Source organism: Lissotriton vulgaris, chromosome 5 (genome assembly GCF_964263255.1).
Source record: "Lissotriton vulgaris chromosome 5, aLisVul1.2, whole genome shotgun sequence".
In the NCBI taxonomy this organism is placed as follows: Eukaryota; Metazoa; Chordata; class Amphibia; order Caudata; family Salamandridae; genus Lissotriton; species Lissotriton vulgaris.
Genome location: NC_141693.1, coordinates 234,794,851 through 234,819,095, shown reverse-complemented (window position 1 = coordinate 234,819,095; position 24,245 = coordinate 234,794,851). Strand labels below are relative to the sequence as shown.

The 24,245-nt window shown below is 50.5% G+C and overlaps 1 protein-coding gene across 1 annotated transcript in view; it reads right to left on the bottom strand.

Moving 5' to 3' along the window:
* LRRC26 (leucine rich repeat containing 26) overlaps window positions 1-24,245 on the bottom strand; it is a 113,934-nt gene that overhangs the window by 87,817 nt on the left and 1,872 nt on the right. The window lies entirely within an intron of this gene.

The following is a 24,245-nucleotide window of genomic DNA, read 5'->3' as shown; positions in this document are numbered from 1 at the left end:
AGACAGTCTCTCTCTCCCTCTGTCAGTCTCTCTCAGTTAGGCATTCTCTCTCTCGCAGTCCGCCAGTCTCTCTCAGTCAGTCTATCTCTCCCTTAGTCAGTGACTCTCTCTGTCAGTCTCTCTCTCTGTCAGTCAGTCTCTCTTTCTCTGTCAGTCTCTGTCTCTCTCTCTGTCAGTCAATCTCTCTCTCAGTCAGTCTCTCTCTCTGTCAGTCTCTCTCTCTGTCAGTCTCGCTCTCTCTGCCAGTCTCTCTCTCAGCCAGTTAGTCTCCCAGTCTCTCTCTCTCTCTTAGTCTCTCTCTCTGTCAGCCAGTCTCGCTCTCTCCCAGTCAGTCTCTCTCTCTCCCAGTCAGTCAGTCTCTCTCAGTCAGTCATTCTCTCTCTACCTCAGTCAGTCTCTCTCTCCCTGTCAGTCCCCCTCTCAGTCAGTCTCTCTCTCTCTCTGTCAGTCTCCCTCAGTCAGTCTGTCCACTCCATAACCACTGTCTCTCCACTCCTTCTCCACTGTCTCTCTCTCCACTGTCTCTACTCTCTCTCCACTCTCTCTCCACTCTCTCTCCACTCTCTCCCCACTCTCTCTCCACTCTCTCCACCCTCTCTCCCTTCACACTCTCTCTCTACTTTCTCTCCACTCTCTCTTTCTCTCCGCTCTCTCTCTCCACTCTCACTCTCTCTCTCCACTCTCTCACTCCACTCTCTCACTCTCTCTCACTCTCTGTCTCACTCTCTGTTTCACTCTCTCTCCACTCCCTCTCCACTCTCTCTCCACTCCCTCTCCACTCTCTCTCCACTCTCTCTCCACTCTCTCTCCACTCTCTCTCTGCACTGTCTCCTCCACTGTCTCCCTCCACTGTCTCCCTCCACTTTCCCTCCACTCTCTCTCTACTCTCTCTCCACTCTCTCTCCACTGACTCCCTCCACTCTCTCCTCTCTCTCCACTCTCTCCCCACTCTCTCTCCACTCTATCTACCCTCTCTCCCTTCACATTCTCTCTCTACTTTCTCTTCACTCTCTCTTTCTCTCCGCTCTCTCTCTCCACTCTCTCACTCTCTCTCTCCACTCTCTCACTCCACTCTCTCACTCTCTGTCTCACTCTCTCTCCACTCCCTCTCCACTCTCTCTCTGCTCTCTCTCCACTCCCTCTCCACTCTCTCTCTGCACTGTCTCCTCCACTGTCTCCCTCCACTCTCTCCCCCCACTCTCCCTCCACTCTCTCTCCACTCTCTACCCACTCCCTCTCTCTTCTCTCTCTCTCCACTCTCTCTTTCTCCACTCTCTCTCTCTTCTCTGTCTCCCTCCACTCTCTCTCCACTCTCTCCCCACTCTCTCTCCACTCTCTCTCTACCCTCTCTCCCTTCACACTCTCTCTCTACTTTCTCTCCACTCTCTCTTTCTCTCCGCACTCTCTCTCCACTCTCTCACTCTCTCTTTCCACTCTCTCACTCCACTCTCTCACTCTCTGTCTCACTCTCTGTCTCACTCTCTCTCCACTCTCTCTCCACTCTCTCTCCACTCCCTCTCAACTCCCTCTCCTCTCTCCCTCCACTCTCCCTCCACTCTCTCTCCACTCTCTACCCACTCTCTCTCTCTTCTCTCTCTTCTCTCTCTCTCTCAACTCCCTCTCTCTCCACTCTCTCTCTCTTCTCTGTCTCCCTCCACTCTCCCTCCACTCTCTCTCCACTCTCTCTCTCTACGCTCTCTCTCCACCCTCACTCTCTCTCCACTCTCTCTCTCTACTCTCGCTCTCTACTCTCTCTCTCTCCTCTCTCTCTCCACTCTCTCCCACTCTCTCTCACAAAGTAGTGTGAGTTCCATGGGCATCCGCAGAAATGTTTCCGGGGGGGGCACATTTTTAACTTCATCTCCATCCCCCTTGCACCCTTCTCCCCTCTGCCTTGCAGCACCCTTCTCGCCCTCCCCCTTGCACCCTTCTCCCCCTCCCCCTTGCACCCTTCTCCACCTCCGCCTTGCACCCTTTTCTACCTTGCATCATTCTCCCCTCTGCCTTGCACCCTTCTCCCCTCTGCCTTGCACCCTTCTCCCCTCTGCCTTGTACCCCCTGAGCATCTGAATTAAGCAGAACACTCCTACCCAGTCCAAAGATCAGGGCTTGATCCATCACCGTTTTTGAGCTCACCCCCTTTTCTGAATCGTTTTTGGCCACTATAGGTGTGGCAGGGTATACTCAGACATGAGTCCCTTGCTCACTGCACCATCAAGATTCAATCAAGCCGGGCTGACGACGGCTGAAATGCCAGAAACCGGTCCCCGGAAGCTTGTCTCCTTTCTGGTGAAGAATTGGCTTGGTAGTTTAGTCTGCCCTGTTCCCATGATGCACTGGGCCAGGGACAGACTGATTTGCATATAGCCAGGTTCTGAGCTGGGATGGTGCAGTGAGCTAAATAACGGTGATGGATCAAGCCCTGATCTTTGGACTGGGTAAGAGTGGTCTGCTTAATTCAGACACTCTGTTCATCACCACCCCCTTTTCTGAATTGCTAATGAAATACAACATTGATTACTAATTGATAAACTGATTGCCTTTTAGCACATAAGTGTTTGCATAATTTATTGAACACATTTTTTGTCCAGAGCTGTGCTCAACGCAGGCTGTGGTTTTCCACAGCCTTTACAGCTTATTAGGGGAAGGCACTGACTTAGAGTTCAATCTTGTGACCAGACTAGGAGGGAAGAAAGAAGTCTCCTTCTGGCACCAGGCAGTGTTGGAGGCAGTGGACAGAGAGTTTAAACTCGCTCAAGATCTATGGGGGAGTGTTCTACCAGGCCAAGATTGCGACAGTCTGTGGCAGACATTGTATAAACTCCTGTATGATATAGTAAAGCCGGCATGGCTAAAAAGGAATCATCTGCATACCATCTACAGGGTTTGCTTTACCCCGCAGAAGCTTTCTGAAATTAACAAAGAGCTGCCCGTATGTTGCAAGAAATGTGGTCTGGCTTTGGCTTCTGACACAGACATGTTAAAAGAGTGTCCAGCTCTGGCCTCGTTTTAGGACAGTTTTGGCAAGTTTATGTCGGACCTAATTGGAATCCCAGTAATCATAGACCTATCCTTGGTCTTTTTTGGCCTTCAGGAGAATGCTAGAGGCCACGCAAGATCGCTACTTTTTTATACTGTGCTCCTGGCCCGGAGACAAATATGCATAAAATGGACAGAACCTATCCCTCCTTCCTTTTTAGAATTGCAATCTTCGGTCCTGGCGACTTCTAAGTTGGATCTATCGAGAACTGGCAGCCAAAAGAAGAGAACTTTTTGGAACATTTTGAAATCACGATGAGACTCAGAGAGGGAGAGTTTTTTTTCTATTCTCCTCTTGAGTCCTATGATTATGCTGCCTGAACACTCTAAGGACAGGTTGGGACCACTCCCAGTATAAGCGGGGGCCCCTAAGACAACGCCATCTAGCTCTAGAAGCTTGTAAAATAGAGTTATCTCAGTGGGCGTCTCGGTGTACACATCAGCAAGTCTTAGTAGGTGGGTGAGTTTAAACTCTTAGCCGCCTATGCCTCTCAGTTTGCTGAGTGTGGGTACAGCTGGTCTAAATGTACATTCAAAGTGAGATGGGTGGTGAATGAGAAAAAAATAAATAAATACCACTCTGTGCCACATAATAACACAACACATAATTACACTGTACTCAATGCAACATAAATACACACCTTTCACTCAAGTTTGTGCTTTATTAAAAAAAAAACAATTGCAATGCAATAGGTCTCACATTCCTGAATCTTTGAGCTGCTAGTGTTGCATTATTATTAGCAATGCCAACAGCTCAAACTTTTATAATGCGAGACCTATTGCACTGCAAATGCTTGTTTCAAATAGCTTTGTCCTACCTGCTGTTACAGGTCTGACAAGTTTCTCCTAACGCTTTTAGAAAAAATATATAGCATTTGCAATGTAATAGGTCTCCCATTTGCAATAGTTTAAGCTATTGGCATTTTAAATGACAATGCCTTTTATCTGTTTTAATCCCTTCCATGCTGATGACAGCCGGGAGCCGTCATGGCACACAGTGCTCGTGTGCTGATGACGGCTCCCACGATTGGATTGTGCCGCACAGACGCAGTATCGCGGCCACAGCCAGGGGGTAAAAACAACACATAAATAAAAGGCATTGTCATTTACAGTGCCAATAGCTCAAACTCTCGTAAACGCTAGACCTATTGCATTGCAAATGCTTGTTACTTTTAATGTTACTTGTTACTTTTAACCACACGCTTGATCCAGTCTTCTCATCCAGCAAGCACATCACCATCAGCCACTCCACCGGACTCCACTGGACCGACCACAGCTGCGTCCACTTCAGCTTCAGAAAAACCACAACCCACCACCACCCGCAACAGGTTCCTCACAGGAGCTGGAGCAAGATCACCGCCGACCAGCTAACCACCTCCTTCAGCCAGTACCCACCTGCCAGCACAACGGACCCCAACGAAGCAGCCCGCAACTTCACGCAGTGGCTGACCGCCTGTGCCGACGACCTCGCACCACTGAAGAACCCTCCCAACAGACCCAGAAGCAAGAAGGCCCCCTGGTTCACCGACAAACTCAAGGACTCCAAGAAGACCTGCCGCACCCTCGAGAAAGCCTGGCTCCTCGACCAGACCACTGACAACATGACCGCCCTCAAACATGCCACCCGCAAGCACCACCTGCTCATCCGCACCACCAAGACGAAATCACTGAAGGAGCGACTGGAAAACAACTCCCACAACAGCAAGGAACTCTTCAGCATCATCAAGGAGTTCTCCAACCCCAGCACCGGCAACAACGACATCACTCCTTCACAAGATCTCTGCGACTCTCTCTGTTAAAACTTAGGCTGCGGCGTCAACATTATCGGCGCCATCTTGCCCCTTTTCGAGCCCATTCGTGAGCGTAAGCGGCAGCCATTTTGAGTACCATGGCCTCTCTGCCCATCGTCGATAGCCAGCGTGTCTCTCTCTCTCTCTCCTGACCTCGCAAAGCATCCCCCGCACGCTGACAACCCCCGCTCTCACATGCCTTGGGTCATAAACCCCTCTTCCACGCAGCTCTGCCTCGGAATCCCACCCTGTTCCCAGCGCAACACCTTCCTCCATTCCTACCATGGTCCCGGATCCTTTGATAAAACCCCCTTTCCTTTGTGTCCGTTTGTCTTACTCGTTCCCAGGCCGCCACCTGGCCCTGCGGATACTGTTATTGCCCCCCCTCCTGTACAGTAGGAAGCTTCCCCCATCAAAGGATCCATGAGTTGATTGAAGCCCCCACCCCATGAGATCCGATCGACCTCATACATTCCGTGAATCGGCGGAATGTCCAGCTGCGCGATAATCATCACCTGTTGTGACCGGGGTGGGGACTTCAACTGTAAATGTGTGTGGGAACGGGCCTGAAGCGGGGATTCCGAGGATGTCTTTCCTTACATCAAAGTAATGACAGCGATGTGTTTGACGTAATAAAACAATAAACTTGTGTATAAGAGGCCAGGCCTCAGAGATGCGGTCAGAGCACCTCGAGAAGATACCCTGTTGTCTGATTTGATGTGTTCTGCTCCGTCGGAATAAAACTTCTGTTTCCCGCCTTCCAGTCTCCAGCGCCTGCCTCTTTGTTGGGTAACTTGAGTGGGTATAGACTCTGAAAAAGGTCATCAGCCCTACCCTTTTTCCACAATTGGCGTCCCAAACGTGGGGCCCATCAGCGACTCGTGGATCCAGTGGGAGAGGTCCCGACGACAGAGTGAACGACTGCAACGATCGGGAGAGCTCCTGTCCGATAGACCCTCGTCTGACAGCCGATCATCCGAACTTCACTGGTTCCGAACAGACCTCTTTCGAGTGATCTACGGTCCTGACTGGGAACCATCAGGAGTGCCGCGAGGATCACGAAGAATAGAGGACGATCGGGCGCTGGATTCGGAAGACAAGAAACTGCCCATGCGGTCCGGGTAAGGTCGTGTAGACACGACGAATTGCGAAGTGATTGTTTGATTTGTTTTGAAAATACTAGTATTACTCTTTTGATTGATTTGGTTGGAGATTCACTGTCTGCAAACGGAGAAACAACAGGCTCTCTCTTTGCAAGCAGTGAAGGATAGGTAACGCAGACTTTTGTCCCCATTGTAATCCGTCGTGCCTATCTTTTCTCCCCCACTGATTGATTGTTTGAACCCGAACTATTGTTCGCGGATTGTTTTCTGGAGATTCTCTGTCTGCAAACAGGAAAGTACAGGTTCTCTCTTTGCAGGTAGTGAAAGGGTAGGTAACGCAAACTTTTGTCCCCGTTGTAACCCGTCGTGCCTACTTATTCTCCCCATCGATTGTTTGATTGACCGAACATTGACTGTTCGATATTGGTTCTTGAGGTATTCACTGCCTGCAAACAACGAAGAATAGAAATATTCTGTCTAGTCTTTGCACGCAGTGATAAGATAGGTAGTGCAGACTTTTGTCCCTATTGTAATCCGTCATGCCTGTCTTCTCCCCACTGATTGGTAGCCTGTTTAGCCCGGACCGCTCATTAGAGATGAACCATCCGGCTCCACTGGAAGGCACCCCTAATAAGGACATGTTCATGAAGCATGGATTGACCGCTATAGCATATAGCAAGCTGTGGCATAAATATACGAAAAAGGATCGAGAAAGTCAGTGGCCACTGATAGGGTCCTTTGATGAGGATAAAATAAGCGCGCTAGAAACAGCCCTTGGGAAAAACAAGACAACGCCCACTATGCTGGATAGTCTTGGCATGTGGCGCAAAGAAACCGAACAGCGTAAAAAGAGAAATGAGAGTAGGTTGGGAAAAGAGCTGCGAAAGGCAGCCCACCTAGCTGCTAAGAAACTAGAAAAAGAGATTAAGGAAAGAGAGGAAGCCAAACAGAAACCAGAGGTAAAAACATCAAACCAATGCCCGGTTAGAACGCCCCCTACGCTCTATCCTGAATTGCCCTTAAAACAACAAGCCAACGATGATATTTTGTTAGGACCTCCGATCATCTATATCCCCCCTCCATACGCCCCTTCCCAGCCCTTAGCACAGCACCCACTACCCCCAGGCACAAACGAGAATAGCGCCACAGCTTCGGCCCCCATGGCCCCTGTGCCGGCCGAACTCCTTGTATTAGACACTACACAAACGACAACGTTAGGCGACCCTGAGACCCGAAGGGCTGGTTCTGCAAGAACAAACAGATTAAGCAAAGATGAGCGAGCAGGGATTGACAAGATAGCAAGGACATTGGTAGAAAGAAAGGAAGATGAAGAGTACATCACGGATATGTTCAACTCGTATACAGGGAGTCACAGACGACATTTTACCGTACGACTGTGTTATCATGTCTTGAACGCATACGAGGACCGATATCGAGACAAAGGTCCCGAGAGCCTAACGACTCTGTACCGGAAGGTCGATATCGGGGGCGTACGCTTGAGGTTTTCTGCCACCTCACTGAACATGAATCGGGAGCTAAACCCACGACGTCCGTAGCAACCGAACCACAAACTGAGCGATCTAACACCATGATGCCGATACGAGAGGCTGCCCCTTACTGGGTTCCTCCACGAGGTGAAGGAACTAACGATGATGTCAATCACAAAGATGCAAGAGGGAGGGTAGTGTACAACTGGGTCTACCAGCCATGGGATCGGCAAGATATTCTGACGTTCCGGAAATCTCTGCCTGATCTACGTAAAAACCCCACTGCCTTCTATACTGAATTAGGTACAGCCCTAGGCTCAACCATTATGACCCTAGCTGACATCGACCTGTTTTTCGGGTTATGTCTACCAGCTGATGTGTGGAAGCAAATCCGGAAAGTCGACCACCATGAGCTGTTTGGACATACCTGGTCACAACTCGATGGCATTGATAGACAACGAGAACCTGGACATAAGCCTTTGAAATCCATTTTAGACCTCCCAGATAAAATCGTACAGAAATTAAAAACCCTGATTCCAGAAAAGAAAGTGGACTGGTCGATAGTAACGGCCTGTCGCCAGAAACCCCAGGAGGATGTATCGGACTACTTCTCCCGGTTTGAAACGGTGTTCTCCGATTACAGCGGCCAGGACATGACCACTGCAACCGGACACCATCTGTTTGTCCAGAATTATGTTAAGGGTTTGTCACCAGAGGTCTCCCAGAAACTGCAGGCCAGCGAGAGTAGTTGGGCGGCCTCCAAACCTGCGGCTATCCTACAGATGGCCCAATATTACGAACATCAGAAAAATGAACGATAGAGCAGCAGAGAAAAAGAAGAAAGACTTGAAAGAGAGGGTGATGATTGCACAACTGCAAGGGGTGACTATAGGACGAGACCAATACAAGGGAAACTATCAGACGAACGTCCCTAGGACCGCACCCCCCAAGGACCGCACTTCGACTCCCCACATTGGACGTACAGACATTAGAGAGGACCAGTGTGCTTTCTGTAAAGGAACCGGTCATTGAAAATCCCAGTGCCCGGTTCTTTTGGAAATAATCAGAAATAAAGACCCCAAGGATATAGCAAGTGGACCGAGAAATAGGGGACAGCAGCGAGGGCCCACAAATGACACGACTAATGATAGATTAAGCAGACCAAACACATTTGATCGACCCAGACAGAACCAGTGCCAGCAATCTGACTACGATGACGCCCACGACTTTGCATAGGACTGCCAAGGGCAAGGGAGGGATCCAGTCGAGCTCTATGTTGACCAGCAAGGCCCTTATGTCATTGCTAAGGTCTTGGGTACAAAGTCTCCATTTCTGGTAGACACTGGCACAACACGTAGTGCGTTATCTAAACGACTGATTCCAAGGGCACCCTTGTCTGGCTCACTTATAACATCGACAGGTTTCGATGGAACGCCCTCCACTAACCCTTTGTCCGCTCCGATCCTCTTCGACCTAGAAAACAACACCACTGACACCACGTTTTTGCTTTCCTCCAATAGCCCTGACGCCATCATGGGACTTGACTTACTGAAACACTTCCGAGCAACAATTAGATGTTCTCAAGACGGAGTTCGAGTTTTCCTTTACGACAACCCCGTTCTGCTTAGACATTGCCCTCCCCGACGCATGTTTTCCATCACTGACGCTGACACATCCCTGCTTGACACTCTGCGGGCTGTCTGTGGGCCAAGACAGATTCGGACGTAGGGCGCATGATGATTGACCCAGTGCACATTACTGTCCGACCGGACGCGATACTCCCGAAACTTCCACAATATCGGATATCGCCCGAGGGCGAGAAGGCATTGGTAAAGATTATTCAGTCACTAATAGACGCAGGAGTGGTAGAGGAAGTGGTTAGCAACGTTTGCAACAGCCCTATCTTGCCCATCATCAAGAAACAAGGAGAGGGAGATGAGAAAGCATACCGCTTTCTCATTGACCTTCGAGAGATCAACAAAGTGGTTGTACCCTAGTACCCCGTGGTCTCAGACATCACCACCATCCTGACTTTGATTCCTTCTACTGCCACCACCTTCACTGTCATTGACCTCAAAAATGCATTTTTCTCTATCCCCATCCACCCAGACAGCCGATATCTCTTCGGCTTCACCCTAAAAGCCCGCTCATATAGGTTCTGCCAAGCACCCCAAGGCTACACGGAAAGCCCCAGCATCTACAGCCAGGCCCTCAAGAGACAGATGGATCAAGTCCAGTTACCCGATGGAGTGGTGTTAGTACAATACGTCGATGACATCCTTTTGGCAGCTGACACCACTCCGCTAGCAGTCACAGCCACCATTCAACTCCTGCACTTCCTTGCGGAAAATGGCCACAAGGTTTCCAAGAAAAAGTTGCAATTCTGCCAACCCCAGGTCACTTACTTAGGCCACCTCCTGTCCAAAGACGGAAGGAAACTCACTCCCGACCGGATCCAAACCATTCTCGACACCCCTGTCCCTAAGACTCAGAAACAGGTTCGCTCCCTACTAGGCCTCACCTCTTTCTGTCGACAGTGGTTACCAAACTTCAGTCTCATTGTAAAACCGTTGCTTTCTCTGCTGGCCAAAGATGTCCCTTCCCCCCTCCCTTGGTCTACTGAATGCCAATCCTCCTTCACGGAATTGCGAGATGCCCTTTGTTCAGCCCCTGTCCTAGGTACCCCTGATTACACAAAGCCCTTCTCCCTCTACACTCACGAAAGGGAGGGGTGCGCTTTATCTGTCCTGACCCAGTCCATCAGCCCAAAGCAACGACCGTGCGCCTACTTCTCTGCCACTCTTGACCCTGTAGCCAGAGCCTTACCTGCCTGCCTTCGAGCTGTAGCTGCCGCTGCCATCTCTATCCGACAGAGTGAGGGGATCGTACTCTCGAATTCCCTCACGGTACTAGTACCCCATGCAGTTGACACCCTCCTGAACCAGACCAAGACCCAACACCTGACGAGTGCATGACTGACTGGATACGAATTGACTCTGCTTGCACCCCATATCACCCTGAAAAGATGCACCACCCTGAACCCAGCAACTCTGTTACCCCTACCAGAGACTGATCCCGATGCGCCCCCTGTGCATGACTGTGTGACCCTCACAGACGAACAGACTAGAAGTAGAATTGACCTCAGAGACACGGCTTTTCCTGACCCCGACGGAGAGCTGTGGGTGGACGGCTCTTGCATCAAACTCCCCGATGGCACCACTTCAGCTGCCTACGCAGTCACCACGGCTCGAACTGTAGTCGAGACAGCCCGCATCACGCAACGATCTGCTCAGGCAGCAGAACTGATTGCCCTGACACGAGCCTGCATCCTAGCAGCAGGAACAACAGCAAACATTTACACCGACAGCCAGTACGCCTTCGGGGTGGTTCACCACTTTGGGCTCCTTTGGAGGGAAAGGGGATTCTTGACCTCACACGGCACCCCCATCTTACATGGGGATCTAGTCTCCGCCTTGATCGAAGCTGTCCTTCTCCCCAAAAGACTTGTGGTCATCAAATGCCAGGCACACAAGAAAGTGACAGATATTATTGGACAGGGAAATGCACTAGCCGACATCACTGCTCGAACGACAGCTGAAAATAGGACGACAACACGTATGTACGTGACCAGGTCACAAGCAGAAAAATGGACTGACGCTAGGGACACTATTAGAGACATTCAAATGGCTAGCACACAACACGAATTGACTGAATGGGCACGGGTGGGATTAAAAGACGACGAAGGCTGCTGGCGGACAAAAGACACAAACAAATGGTTGCTACCTGACTCATACCTGATTCCCATACTGACTATGGCACACTCCCCTGCCCACATAGGATCAGCCCCCATGATTGAACTTGTCTCCAGAGTTTGGCACAATGATAAAATCACAGACTCCGCCAAACGTCTGGTCCAACAATGCTTGATATGCCTGCAACACAACCCCGGGAAAGGAACTGTAGTACCCCGGGGAGGGTTTGGGGTCCCGAATCACCTGTTTGAAGTCCTGCAGATGGACTACATCCAGCTAGACAGATGCCAAGGCCTGAAATACGTACTTGTTGTGGTGTGTGCATTTAGCAAGTGGGTGGAGGCATACCCAACCCGTGACAACACCGCTATGGCCACTGCAAAAGTACTGTTAAAGGAATTCTTCCCTGGCTACGGCCTTTGTCGAATTTTATGGAGCGACAATGACCCCCACTTCATAGCCGAAGTCATCCAGCTCATCTTAAAGGGGCTGGGTATCAAGCAGAAGTTCCACGCAGTCTTCCACCCCCAGTCTGCCGGACTTGTCGAACGACACAATGCCACATTAAAATTAAAATTAGCCAAGATAGTAGCTACCACAGGACTGAAATGGCCAGACGCTCTCCCCCTGGCATTGCAATCGATGCGTTCCACCCCCACCAAGCATCACTTGACACCTTACGAGGTCGTTTTCGGCCGACCCATGAGCGTCTGGTCTGCACCAAAACCGACTTCCATTCATGACGTCCCAGATGTCCTAATGTCTGATTATCTGTATAAATTGACTGAAACTCTGTCTGTCATTCATCAGCAGGTGCAGCAGGCCATCCCCGATGCTTCCAGGGGTCCGGGTCACGACATCCAACCGGGGGATTATGTATTAGTACGGAATTTTCAGCGGGCGAAGAGTTTGGAACCCCGGTGGACGGGCCCCTGGCAAGTACTGATCACCACCCGGACGGCTCTTCGAGTGGAGGGGAAACGGCACTGGCTGCACGCACACCACTGCAAAAAGGTCTCCTCGACCTTGGCCACAACAGAAAGCATCGACAACCAAGAAGAGCTCCTGAACAAGGACCGACCGTCACTAACCTGCTATCCTGATACCGAGGCACTTGAACTTACAAAATTCTCTGACTTGTATTGTGATCCTCTGAGGCGGAAGCCGGAGGACTGTATTCACAACCTGTATTTTTAAAAATTGCACTATTTTGTCACGTTTACTGCTTTTAACATCGCCGATCTCACCTGTTGAAAAAGCGCCGATCTAAACGCGCTCTGACAGCCCTTCGTGACCACCCTGATACAGCGACCCCAGCGCTGAACAGGGAAACGCCCAAAGGCGGTTGCCACGCCCACTGCGAGGCCACGCCCCCTCCAACGAGTACAAAAACGCTGACTGAAAGCGGATTTGACACTCTTGTATTGTGATCCTCTGAGGCGGAAGCCGGAGGACTGTATTCACAACCTGTATTTTTAAAAATTGCACTATTTTGTCACGTTTACTGCTTTTAACATCGCCGATCTCACCGGTTGAAAAAGCGCCGATCTAAACGCGCTCTGACAGCCCTTCGTGACCACCCTGATACAGCGACCCCAGCGCTGAACAGGGAAACGCCCAAAGGCGGTAGCCACGCCCACTGCGAGGCCACGCCCCCTCCAACGAGTACAAAAACGCTGACTGAAAGCGGATTTGACACTCTTGTATTGTGATCCTCTGAGGCGGAAGCCGGAGGACTGTATTCACAACCTGTATTTTTAAAAATTGCACTATTTTGTCACGTTTACTGCTTTTAACATCGCCGATCTCACCTGTTGAAAAAGCGCCGATCTAAACGCGCTCTGACAGCCCTTCGTGACCACCCTGATACAGCCACCCCAGCGCTGAACAGGGAAACGCCCAAAGGCGGTAGCCACGCCCACTGCGAGGCCACGCCCCCTCCAACGAGTACAAAAACGCTGACTGAAAGCGGATTTGACACTCTTGTATTGTGATCCTCTGAGGCGGAAGCCGGAGGACTGTATTCACAACCTGTATTTTTAAAAATTGCACTATTTTGTCACGTTTACTGCTTTTAACATCGCCGATCTCACCTGTTGAAAAAGCGCCGATCTTAACGCGCTCTGACAGCCCTTCGTGACCACCCTGATACAGCGACCCCAGCGCTGAACAGGGAAACGCCCAAAGGTGGTAGCCACGCCCACTGCGAGGCCACGCCCCCTCCAACGAGTACAAATTTGCAGGCCATACCAGCGCAGCGGACGAGCGCAGCGGGAGCGCCGTTTGCGCGCCGAAGGCGCACCTAAGGCAAGCCCGTCTGCGCCCGTCCGCGCACGACCGGGCCTAGGGCCAGAACCCCTGCCTGAAATATCCTACCCAAAGGTAAGCTACTCACGTAGAGAACTACTAAGCCTTAGACCCCCTGCCCCCTCCTGTGATTACATCCATGATCTAAATGGACTTTTCACTCGCTGCTCTTTATGCAAGCCAGCCCAGCTCTCGCTCCCTACAAAACCTATCAAACCCGCCACCCTCAAACTTGCCTCACTGAACTGTCGCTCACTTCCGAAACATGCGACACAGATTACCCATCTCCTAGAAGATCAGGAGATAGATATACTCTTCCTCACGGAAACGTGGCTCGGTCCACATTCTCAATCAGACATGGTACTAGCAACACCACGGGGCTACTGTATCCAGTCCCTACCCCGCCCTATAGGCAGAGGTGGTGGTGTCGCCATTATTCATCGAGAACATCTCCACTGTAAAACCTACGATGCACAGATTACCGACTCAGAAAGTCTGCATTTTACTTTCAAACTAAACCCAACCAATGCACTAACAGGACTACTTGTGTACCGCCCCCCCGGCCTTCCAGGTCCCTTCCCGTGCTCTCTTCTAGACTTAGTTACAACACAGGCCCACTCCCCATCAAACTTTATGATAGTCGGGGACCTGAACATCCATCTGGAAGACCCGGCAGACTCGGTAGCCAATGATCTGATCCAAGACCTAGCGGCACTTGACATCCGCCTACTAAACTCCGGAGCCACCCACATCAAGGGTCATCTATTGGACCCGGTGTTCACTAGCTCTCCCTCGATGCAAGCGAAGGAGGCCCTTCCCCTCCCCTGGACAGACCACTTCCTAGTCCCCTTCCAATTACCTGGAACTTTCAGGAAACACCGAAAACCCCCTACCTTCAGCAAAGACAGGACCTGGTCCAGACTCCCCACGGAAGAATGGGCTAAGACCCTTGAAAGAACCACCCCTGCACACGCAGAAGACCCGGCTATGGCAGACAGAAGATTCAGGGGCTGGATCACCTCCTCCCTAGACTCAGTACTCCCACTCAGAACCAGGGAAGACAAAACCGGTAAACCTGGCTCAGCTCCATGGTACACCGCGGATCTCCGAATTCACCGCAAAAATTGTAAAAAAGCCGAACGGCTCTGGAGAAAAAATTGGCAACATGCCAACAAAGAAGCCTACCAGTCCACGGTCAAACTCTATAAAGAGGCCATCAAACAAGCTAAAGCCTCATACTATGATACGCGGATACAAGAGGCATCCAACTCAGCCCGAGAATCCTTCTTAATCGTAAAGGAGCTGCTTAAGGTCCCCTTCACTTCCCCCTCCAACACCCCCAAAGCTGACAGAAGCAATGAGCTAGCGAACTACTTCAATGATAAAATCACCCGCATCCTGGTCTCCCTTCCACCCCCCGGTCTCACCAGTCACACGGAAAGCCGTTCAGTCCCTGACCAGGCTGAAAGTAATTTACGCCCCATTCTACCGACATTCCGGCCAGTAACCTTCCTAGAGGTTGAGCGAACTCTTACGAAAATGAAAAGTGGGTCACCCTAGGACCCAGCACCAATCAGGTTCCTCAAGACCGTTGCCTCAATAATCGTACCTACTGTCACGGATCTCATAAACAGCTCGTTCGCCCACGGAACGGTCCCCGACAGCTGGAAGAGTGCTGTGGTAAAAGCACTCTTAAAAAAACCTCAGCTAGACCCAACAGATCTGTCTAACTACAGACCAATATCTCTGCTTCCTGGTATCAGCAAAGTCACTGAGAAACTGGTAAACACACAATTATCACAGTTCCTTGAAACCAACAACTTGCTTAGACAATCCCAGACTGGATTTCGCCCGGGCCATGGAACAGACACCGCACTCCTCGCAGTCATTGAGGAAGCAAGGGGCATACTGGATTCAGGAGGATCAGTGGCAGTGATCCTCCTGGATCTAAGCGCAGCCTTCGACACAGTCAACCATCGTGTCCTTCTGCATAGACTGGCGGATGCAGGACTCACCGGGACAGCAATCAAATGGATTGAATCCTTCCTTTCAGGGCGCACTTTCCAAGTGTGGGGCGAAAACCATCACTCATCCACCCTCCCACTCACAAGCGGCGTCCCTCAGGGCTCCTCCCTGAGTCCGACGCTTTTTAACGTCTATATGGCCCCCCTTGAGGACGTGGTAACACCATTCAACATAAAAATGGTGAGCTATGCTGACGATACTCAATTAGTCGTCTCCCTGTCCCAGCTGATCGAACATTCAGAAAACCTGACCAACTGCCTCACAGGTATTCATAACTGGATGAATAACTCATCATTAAAACTGAATGGGACAAAGACGGAGGTGATGCTACTAGGAAAACAATGGACGACCATCCCTCCAGCACTCTGGCCCGATGTGTTCGGGGAAATTCCCCCCCGAAACGTGAAATCAAGACACTCGGGGTGTGGCTCGAACCACAGCTCACTACGAAAACACAAGCAACCAAAACCTCGGGCACATTTTTCGGGCTCATGCGCACGACCCGTAAAATCCTGCCCTTACTGCCACCCACCTCCAGGAAGCTACTCATCCAGGGACTAGTATTGTCCCGCCTGGACTACAGCAACCTGGTTTACCTGGGAGCCCCTGAAGCCACCCTAACGAAACTCCAGCGGACACAGAATGCGGCGGCACGCATGCTTACTAACACCCCTTCCAGAACGTCCGCCAAGCCGGCCCTCAAAGCCCTGCACTGGCTCCCTGTGCGCCAAAGGGTGCAATTCAAAGCGATGTGCACGACACACAAGCTGTTCAACGGATCTGGCCCGGCGATCCTCAGCAAAATGATCACCCCCTACACAGCAACCAGATCCCTACGATCCCAGAATGAGAACCTAGCTAGCACCCCTAGATTCAAAAGAACCCGTACAGGAGGACGACAATTTTCCGTTCAAGCAGCCAAGGGCTGGAACGCTCTTCCCCGCTCCCTCAGACTTGAACCCAACTACCTGATATTCCGCAAGAAACTAAAGACTCATCTCTTCCCTAAATAAAACCCCCCTGTCGCTCTCCCCTCCTTCTCTTCCTCCTCAACAGGATTACAATTCATATAGCGCGGGGATGCCCTTGGGTCACCGGGCGCTCTAGAAATCGTTATTAAATTAAATGAAATTAAATTAAATCCCACTGTGCCATCCAGAGAAGGGTATTTCCTGCGTCGAAAGGAGGGAGCTTCGGCTAAGTAGACCACGGACTAAGTTAAATCTCTGAACGGTGACCTAAACACCACCAAGGGTCACCCGGAGAGAAGCTAAACGAAGTCTGTGGTTCTGCCCGCTACCGAGCACCTTGAAGATGATGGAAGCGCCAGATAAGAAGATGATGGAAGCGACACATAAGAAGATGATGGAAGCAACGGGAAATACCCACTACAGAAACCCAAAAACAGACAGACTCCACAGCTCAAAGACAATTGCACTTTTCATCACAATCCTTTTCTGCTTTCTCCTCATGACCACATTCTGGATTGTGGAAGAAAATGCACCTGCTCATGAAACATTCCTGACCACTGCTCAACCTACAACCATGAAGGAACATTATCTGATTTTGCTCTCCCCTCAACTCAGAGAGAGGCGAAAGGAGTTTTGGAATAACTCCTTTGTACAGCTGCTGCACCAGCACAATCTTGCCACCAATGCCACCAACTGTTGGATCTGTGGGTTGCTACCCCACGCCACTGGACATTCAATACCTTTCATCCCTCCGCCCTTCTCAATTTACGGCTCCTGCCTTGCTTGGCTGATCCTCCTGCAAGAAAGCTATAAGGACAATGCCACCTCCAGCAAAACCGTAACGCATTTCTTCCACGAGGTCTGGCGAAACAAAACCAAGACTCACTTCTGCCCGCAGACCTCCAACGACTCTATCCACATGGACATCCCTGCTAAAGAACGAATTGAAATGCAGGTGTTCAACAATCCAACCAGACCCACCTTCTCCTACCTACGGAAACGAACGGCTGCCACCCTGACTGTGGCTCTATCTGTCATCAACGTCACAGGCCACATGTACATAGAAGGGCTTGGGACGCAGTTGGTAGGCCGCAGTGCTTGCCGTTTTACCAGAACTTTGGACTCCACTGATCCACCTTCCTTCGTATCGTCTCCAAACATGTACTTTGTCTGCGGCACAAAGGCTTACACCTGGCTCCCCAAAGGCTGGGGGGGCACTTGTTTCATCTCCTTCATCCTTCCTCCGACTTATGTGGCTCCAGCGAATCACCATAGACAGAAACGAGCCAAGGACATTGAACAAGCCGACTCAACAGGAGCACAGTTCCTCGATGCTATGAAGGGACTTGTTCCGCTCTGGGGCCCGATGGCAAACAGCCGTGCCATCCGACATCTGACTCAGGCAGTTGAGACAACAATGAACATCACAGCTGGTATCCTTGCTAACAACACTGCCGAGCTTCAAGCGGTCCGCTTGGTGGCTCTCCAGAACCGCCTTGTCCTAGATGTGGTTCTTGCGGACCGTGGTGGAGCATGCCGCTTTATTGGGTCCAGCTGCTGTACATATATACCGGACAATTCACCCTCAGTGTACAAAGTCATCGAACATTTCCACAGACTCTCTTCAGAAGTCCACCAGGAGCAGGAAGAATGGTCACTTGGTGGATGGTTCTGGAGTACTGTTAAGAACTGGGGCTGGAGACTGTTTACCATTATCCTGATTCCTGTAGTTGTAATATGCGGTCTATGCTTAGGAATTCAATGCCTGCCACCTCTGTGTTCATTATGTACAAATTGTATCTGCCCTAAGACTGTGGACTTTGGAAATGAACGCATGGGAGCATTGTATGATGCCGAGGTTAGGAATTTAATGAAGATCGATATCGAGTAGGCAAGCTGGCTAGATATGTTGAAAAGGGAGGACTGTTAAAACTTAGGCTGCGGCGTCAACATTATCGGCTCCATCTTGCCCCTTTTCGAGCCCATTCGTGCGCGTAAGCGGCAGCCATTTTGAGTACCATGGCCTCTCTGCCCATCGTCGATAGCCAGCGCGTCTCTCTCTCTCTCTCCTGACCTCGCAAAGCATCCCCCGCACGCTGACAACCCCCGCTCTCACATGCCTTGGGTCATAAACCCCTCTTCCACGCAGCTCTGCCTCGGAACCCCATCCTGTTCCCAGCGCGACACCTCCCTCCATTACTTTCATGGTCCCGGATCCTTTGATAAAACCCCCTTTCCTTTGTGCCCGTTTGTCTTACTCGTTCCCAGGCCGCCACCTGGCCCTGCGGATACTGTTATTGCCCCCCCTCCTGTACAGTAGGAAGCTTCCCCCATCAAAGGATCCATGAGTTGATTGAAGCCCCCACTCCATGAGATCCGATCGACCTCATACATTCCGTGAATCGGCGGAATGTCCAGCTGCGCGATAATCATCACCTGTTGTGACCAGGGTGGGGACTTCAACTGTAATTGTGTGTGGGAACGGGCCTGAAGCGGGGATTCCGAGGATGTCTTTCCTTACATCAAAGTAATGACAGCGATGTGTTTGACGTAATAAAACAATAAACTTGTGTATAAGAGGCCAGGCCTCAGAGATGCGGTTAGAGCACCTCGAGAAGATACCCTGTTGTCTGATTTTATGTGTTCTGCTCCGTCGGAATAAAACTTCTGTTTCCCGCCTTCCAGTCTCCAGCGCCTGCCTCTTTGTTGGGTAACTTGAGTGGGTATAGAGGCGGTTAACGCCGGGCAACTCTGAAAAAGGTCATCAGCCCTACCCTTTTTCCACATCTCGCCTCGTTCTTCCACCGCAAGATTGCCGACATCCACAACAGTTTTGGCGCACCATCCACGAACCCAACCGTTGAACCAACGCACCACAACGCCACCCTCCTCACCTGGACCATGGTGACCACCGAAGACACAGCCCGCACGATGAACACCATCCACTCCGGATCTCCAACCGACCCCTGCCCCCACCACGTCTTCAACAAGGCCGACTCCAGCATCACACCCCAACTCCGGGACGTCATCAACACCTCCTTCAACACCGCCACCTTCCCGGAGAGCTGGAAGCATGCCGAGCTCAGCGCCCTACTGAAGAAACCAACAGCGGACCCCACCGACCTCAAAAACGTCCACCCCATCTCGCTCCTCCCTTTTCCTGCCAAAGTCATCGAGAAGATCGTCAACTGACAGCTTGCCGCCTTCCTCAAGACGAACGGATCCCTCGACCCCTCGCAGTCCGGTTTCAGAGCCAACCACAGCACCGAGACCGCCCTCATCGACAACGGGGAAACAGCGGCACTTATCCTCCTGGACCTCTCTGCAGCGTTCGACACTGTCTGCCACCGCACCCTAGTCCAACGCCTCAGCAACACCGGCATCCAAGAGAAGGCACTGGAGTGGATCATCTCGTTCCTCGCCGGAAGAACACAGAGAGTCCGCCTCCCCCCGTTTCGATCCGAGGCCACCGAAGTCATCTGCGGCGTCCCGCAAGGATCATCACTCAGCCCGACCCTCTTCAACGTCTACATGAGACCTCTTGCTGCCATCGGACGCCAACACAACCTCAACATCATCTCCTATGCCGACGACACCCAGTTGATCCTCTCCCTCACCAGAGACCCCGACACCGCCAGAACCAGCCTACACGAAGGGATGAAAGACGTCGCCGAGTGGATGAAGAACAGCCGCCTGAAACTGAAGTCAGACAAGACGGAAGTCCTCATCCTGGGACCATCGCCCTCCGCCTGGGACGACTCCTGGTGGCCCCCAGCCCTGGGCACCGCTCCCAAGCCAACAGACCACGCACGCGACCTGGGCTTCATCCTGGACTCCTCCCTCTCGATGACCAGACAAGTCAACGCCGTATCCTCATCATGCTTTTACACCCTTCGCACGCTTCGCAAGATCTTCCGATGGATCCCGACCGAAACCAGGAAGAAGGTCACCCAGGCCCTCGTCACCAGCTGACTGGACTACGGAAACACCCTCTACGCCGGAACCACAGCCAAGCTACAGAAAAGACTCCAACGCATCCAGAACGCCTCCGCCCGACTCATCCTGGACATCCCCCGACGCAGCCACATCTCCGGCCACCTGAGGGACCTGCACTGGCTCCCCGTCAACAAGAGGATCACGTTCAGGCTCCTCACCCACGCACACAAGTCTCTCCACGACCTGGGCCCCAAGTACCTCAACTACCGTCTGACCTTCTACACGCCCACCCGCCAGTTACGGTCTACTAGCCTCGCCCTCGCCGCCGTACCACGCATCCGAAGAGCCACCGCCGGAGGCAGATCCTTCTCCTACCTGGCGGCCAAGACATGGAACTCCCTCCCCATTCACCTTCTGCTGACCCAGGACCACCTCGCCTTCAGGAGACAACTCAAGACCTGGCTGTTCGAGCAGTAGTGGACCCCTTCCCCCAAGCGCCTTGAGACCCTTCCGGGTGAGTAGTGCGCTATACAAGTGTTTGATTGATTGATTGAATGTGTGCTGCGGTGGCATGGAAGGTTCCTATTGGTGTCATAGGCTAACTCGCCATTGGACAGCAGCCAGACTGGTCAGGGGAGCCTGTACACCCATCTCCCTCCCTGTCCCCTCACAGCATGCCCCCTTGAAGCCCACTTGCTATTTTGAGATCCCAGGAGGACACTCAGCGCGGTGCACGTGGGCCAAGGCCAGCCGTCCTGAGACTGAGGCCAACCAGGTTTAGCACCTCTCTGAGCATCAGCCACGTGACCCTCTGCTGCGAGGATGGGCCATGCGGCTGCACCCATCCGGCATTAATCTTATAATGTCTGCAGCTGAGGAAAAATAAGTCCGATAGGGCGTCTGCACGTGTAACCCCGAGCACGCAGACAGAACACGCTGCTTAGCGTAAATGCGTGACGATCTCGGCTGTGAAAACTGCCAAATGTATAAGGCAAACACGTAATGTACGGCACAGAACTGAAGTCACACGACACGGCAGGACAGACTGTATTAGGCGCACGCATGCGCAGATTACCTTGCCATGCTACATCAGGTGGTAGGTCACGCGCATGCAAGCAGCATTTATGTTTCAGCTGCCAGTTCTGCCCTACATTGTGTTGTCACTGGCCTATCGCCATAGGCAGGAGGGTTCGACCAAACTGCTTCATGACACCTGTTTCCAAACTCATAAATATCTGAGTACTTAATTTTAGTATGGCAGCGCCCATTCGCCTAAGTTTAGAAATGCATGTACAGCCCAGGTCAGCAGGGCGTTCTTTTTGCACAGTAGGCAAAAATAAGAGCCGGTGGTATCCGCCAGCAAAAATGAAGTACTGTCTCAGACCCTTGATCCATAGCAGAAAGGGGATGGAAAAGGGTTTGTTATTCCCAACTTCCATGGCATTCTCATCCTGGAATGCCCACTCCCCACCCAGAGAAGATTGATTCACGCAGAAAACTTTGTGTTAGTAAATGCTTTTATAATTGTAAAACTGACATGTTACATTAGGAAAACGGCTAAGCAATAATAAGGCTTATCTGGAAAAAGTTGAGGGTGTGTTTTTTTACATTATTCAAAGTTTCTTTAGTTACAGCGTTGAAGCACACTTTACCCATTGGTTCCTTTCACTTTAGATGACTGCACAAAACCTGTGTACATTGTCCACATCCTCCTAAAAATAGTTTCTTTCTCTTTACTTACAAAGCTTGCTCTAAGTGTGTTTTGGTATTATTTTTTTATATTAACTTTAAATATCTGCTATTTATTTCGCGTTTGGATACCTAATTAGATGGTGATTTATTTTCTATCTTCTTTTCAAAGTTCGGGTGTTTAAACTTCCTGTGTGCTAATCCAAGCGCTTAGTTTGATGGTAAGTTATTCTGGTCTCCTTCACAAATAGTAATTATAAAATGAAATACACGACTGAAAGTCTTTTTGTTCAAATAATAGCACAAGCAATGCAGCCACACCAGTGAACGTTCATCAATTTTACAATTTGTATTATAAAAATATGACTGCCACTGGTAGGTGGTTGCAAGCTTTTTACATTTTGTTTTGTTACATATTCTTGGATTAAAAAAACCGTCACAGCAGAAAGGCCGGACCTTTTGGCTTTGCCAATGTTTGTTCGAATTTTGAACGGCTGTGAGCCCTGCATGGGTAGCAGGTAGAGGTAGGTGGTTCTCTGTAGGGCGAGACCGGTCTCTGCCTTTATCCCTGGACAGTGGTGGATAAGTGGGGTATATCATTGGTGAGGTGAGCGGGCTGACAGTTGGGGTGACCATCTGACGAGATAGCTTCACTGACTGATCAGTGGAAATATAATGTTATCAACATGCAGAGTTATCCATGAAGTAGGGAAAAACTTAAAGACAGCATACAGGTAAGGGAAACATACCTCATTCTACTTATGTTTGATCCATGACAGCCTATTCGTTGTTATTTATTTTTAACTGCTTTAGAAGTTTACATTTATATTGTGGCAACAAATGTAATGCATTGCTGAGCACTCTTTTCAGGTCCATCTTAACACTGTTGATAAGTGTATATATTCCAGTGCCTTACCAGTTCCTTTTGAAAATAAAAAAGGAATGCATACTTTTCATGCTAACATATCCCACTTCGAAAAAATAGGCAGTTCTAGAGTTCTACAATGAAGTCATTTAACCACTTTCTCGTAAATGCAAACATTTCTCATAATTGTATTGTAATTCACCAAAAAATTTGGAAGTATGTTAGCAAGAGGTAGTCGGCACAGACAGTACACCTCCAAATTTGTAGCCCAGATCTTTCATGTTTTATGCATCATCCGTCCTCTTGCCTCCAACATTAACTACATCTTATTAATTCCTTTAGATATGCATGTCAGTTCCTTTCCATATGGCAAAGCCAGAATAGTCATTCCAATAAACCATTCTATGGTGACAAAGCTAAAACCTAATAAATGGCTTAAATAGCAGCTCAGAGCAAGTATGTCAGCAACGCAAACTTTTACAAAACATTAAATACTTTAACTGATTTCCAAGTTACATACTTTATTACTGTGACCTGACATGATTTTGTCAGGAATTTTACTGTATGCATGAGTGACATGCTAATGCCCTACACCTCAACCTAGTCTCTAGTGAAGTAGTGTGGCTCACTGGTTAGAGGCGGCAGACCCGAGAGCAGAGGACGGCCCGGGACCAGGGTTCGATTCCCAGCGCGGCAGGTTTCTGGACCAGGGTCAGGGGACTTGATAATTCTCTCGCCTCGGTGCCCACTCTGATCAGCGATCACACTTGGCAACTCTGGGCATTAGCTTGCCTCATCTTCACTAACGGCCCCACCAGACCGCCGGGGATGCCTGGTCTCACCCTGGAGATACCCATTAAGGGACCATCTCTCAGGGAAGCCAGGAAGGGTTTCGCAGCGGTCGAAGTGCCTTGGGACCCTCTGGGTAAGTAGTGCGCTATATAAATGCCTATACATTACATTACATTACATTATCCCTACTTATCACCCAGAAGACTGCCGGGTGCAGGTGGGCAGTCCACTGTACAACACTCTATTAGTAGACGTTAAGGAAGGTGTCTCACACGGGTAAATTGTAGGCTCCAGTGGGTAAGCTAAGAACCATTAGCCAGATCTCAAGCTACCAGGCCTTTGTGAATGAATAGTGTTACTAGAGAACTCCATGTCACAAATGCATCATATTTCCAACCCTGGTCTTTGATTTAGTAAATGAGTGCATTGTGGGAGTTGCAGTCTTCTTTTTATTGGGAGTGGTGGGTAGGGCTCTCTGAAAAGCACAGA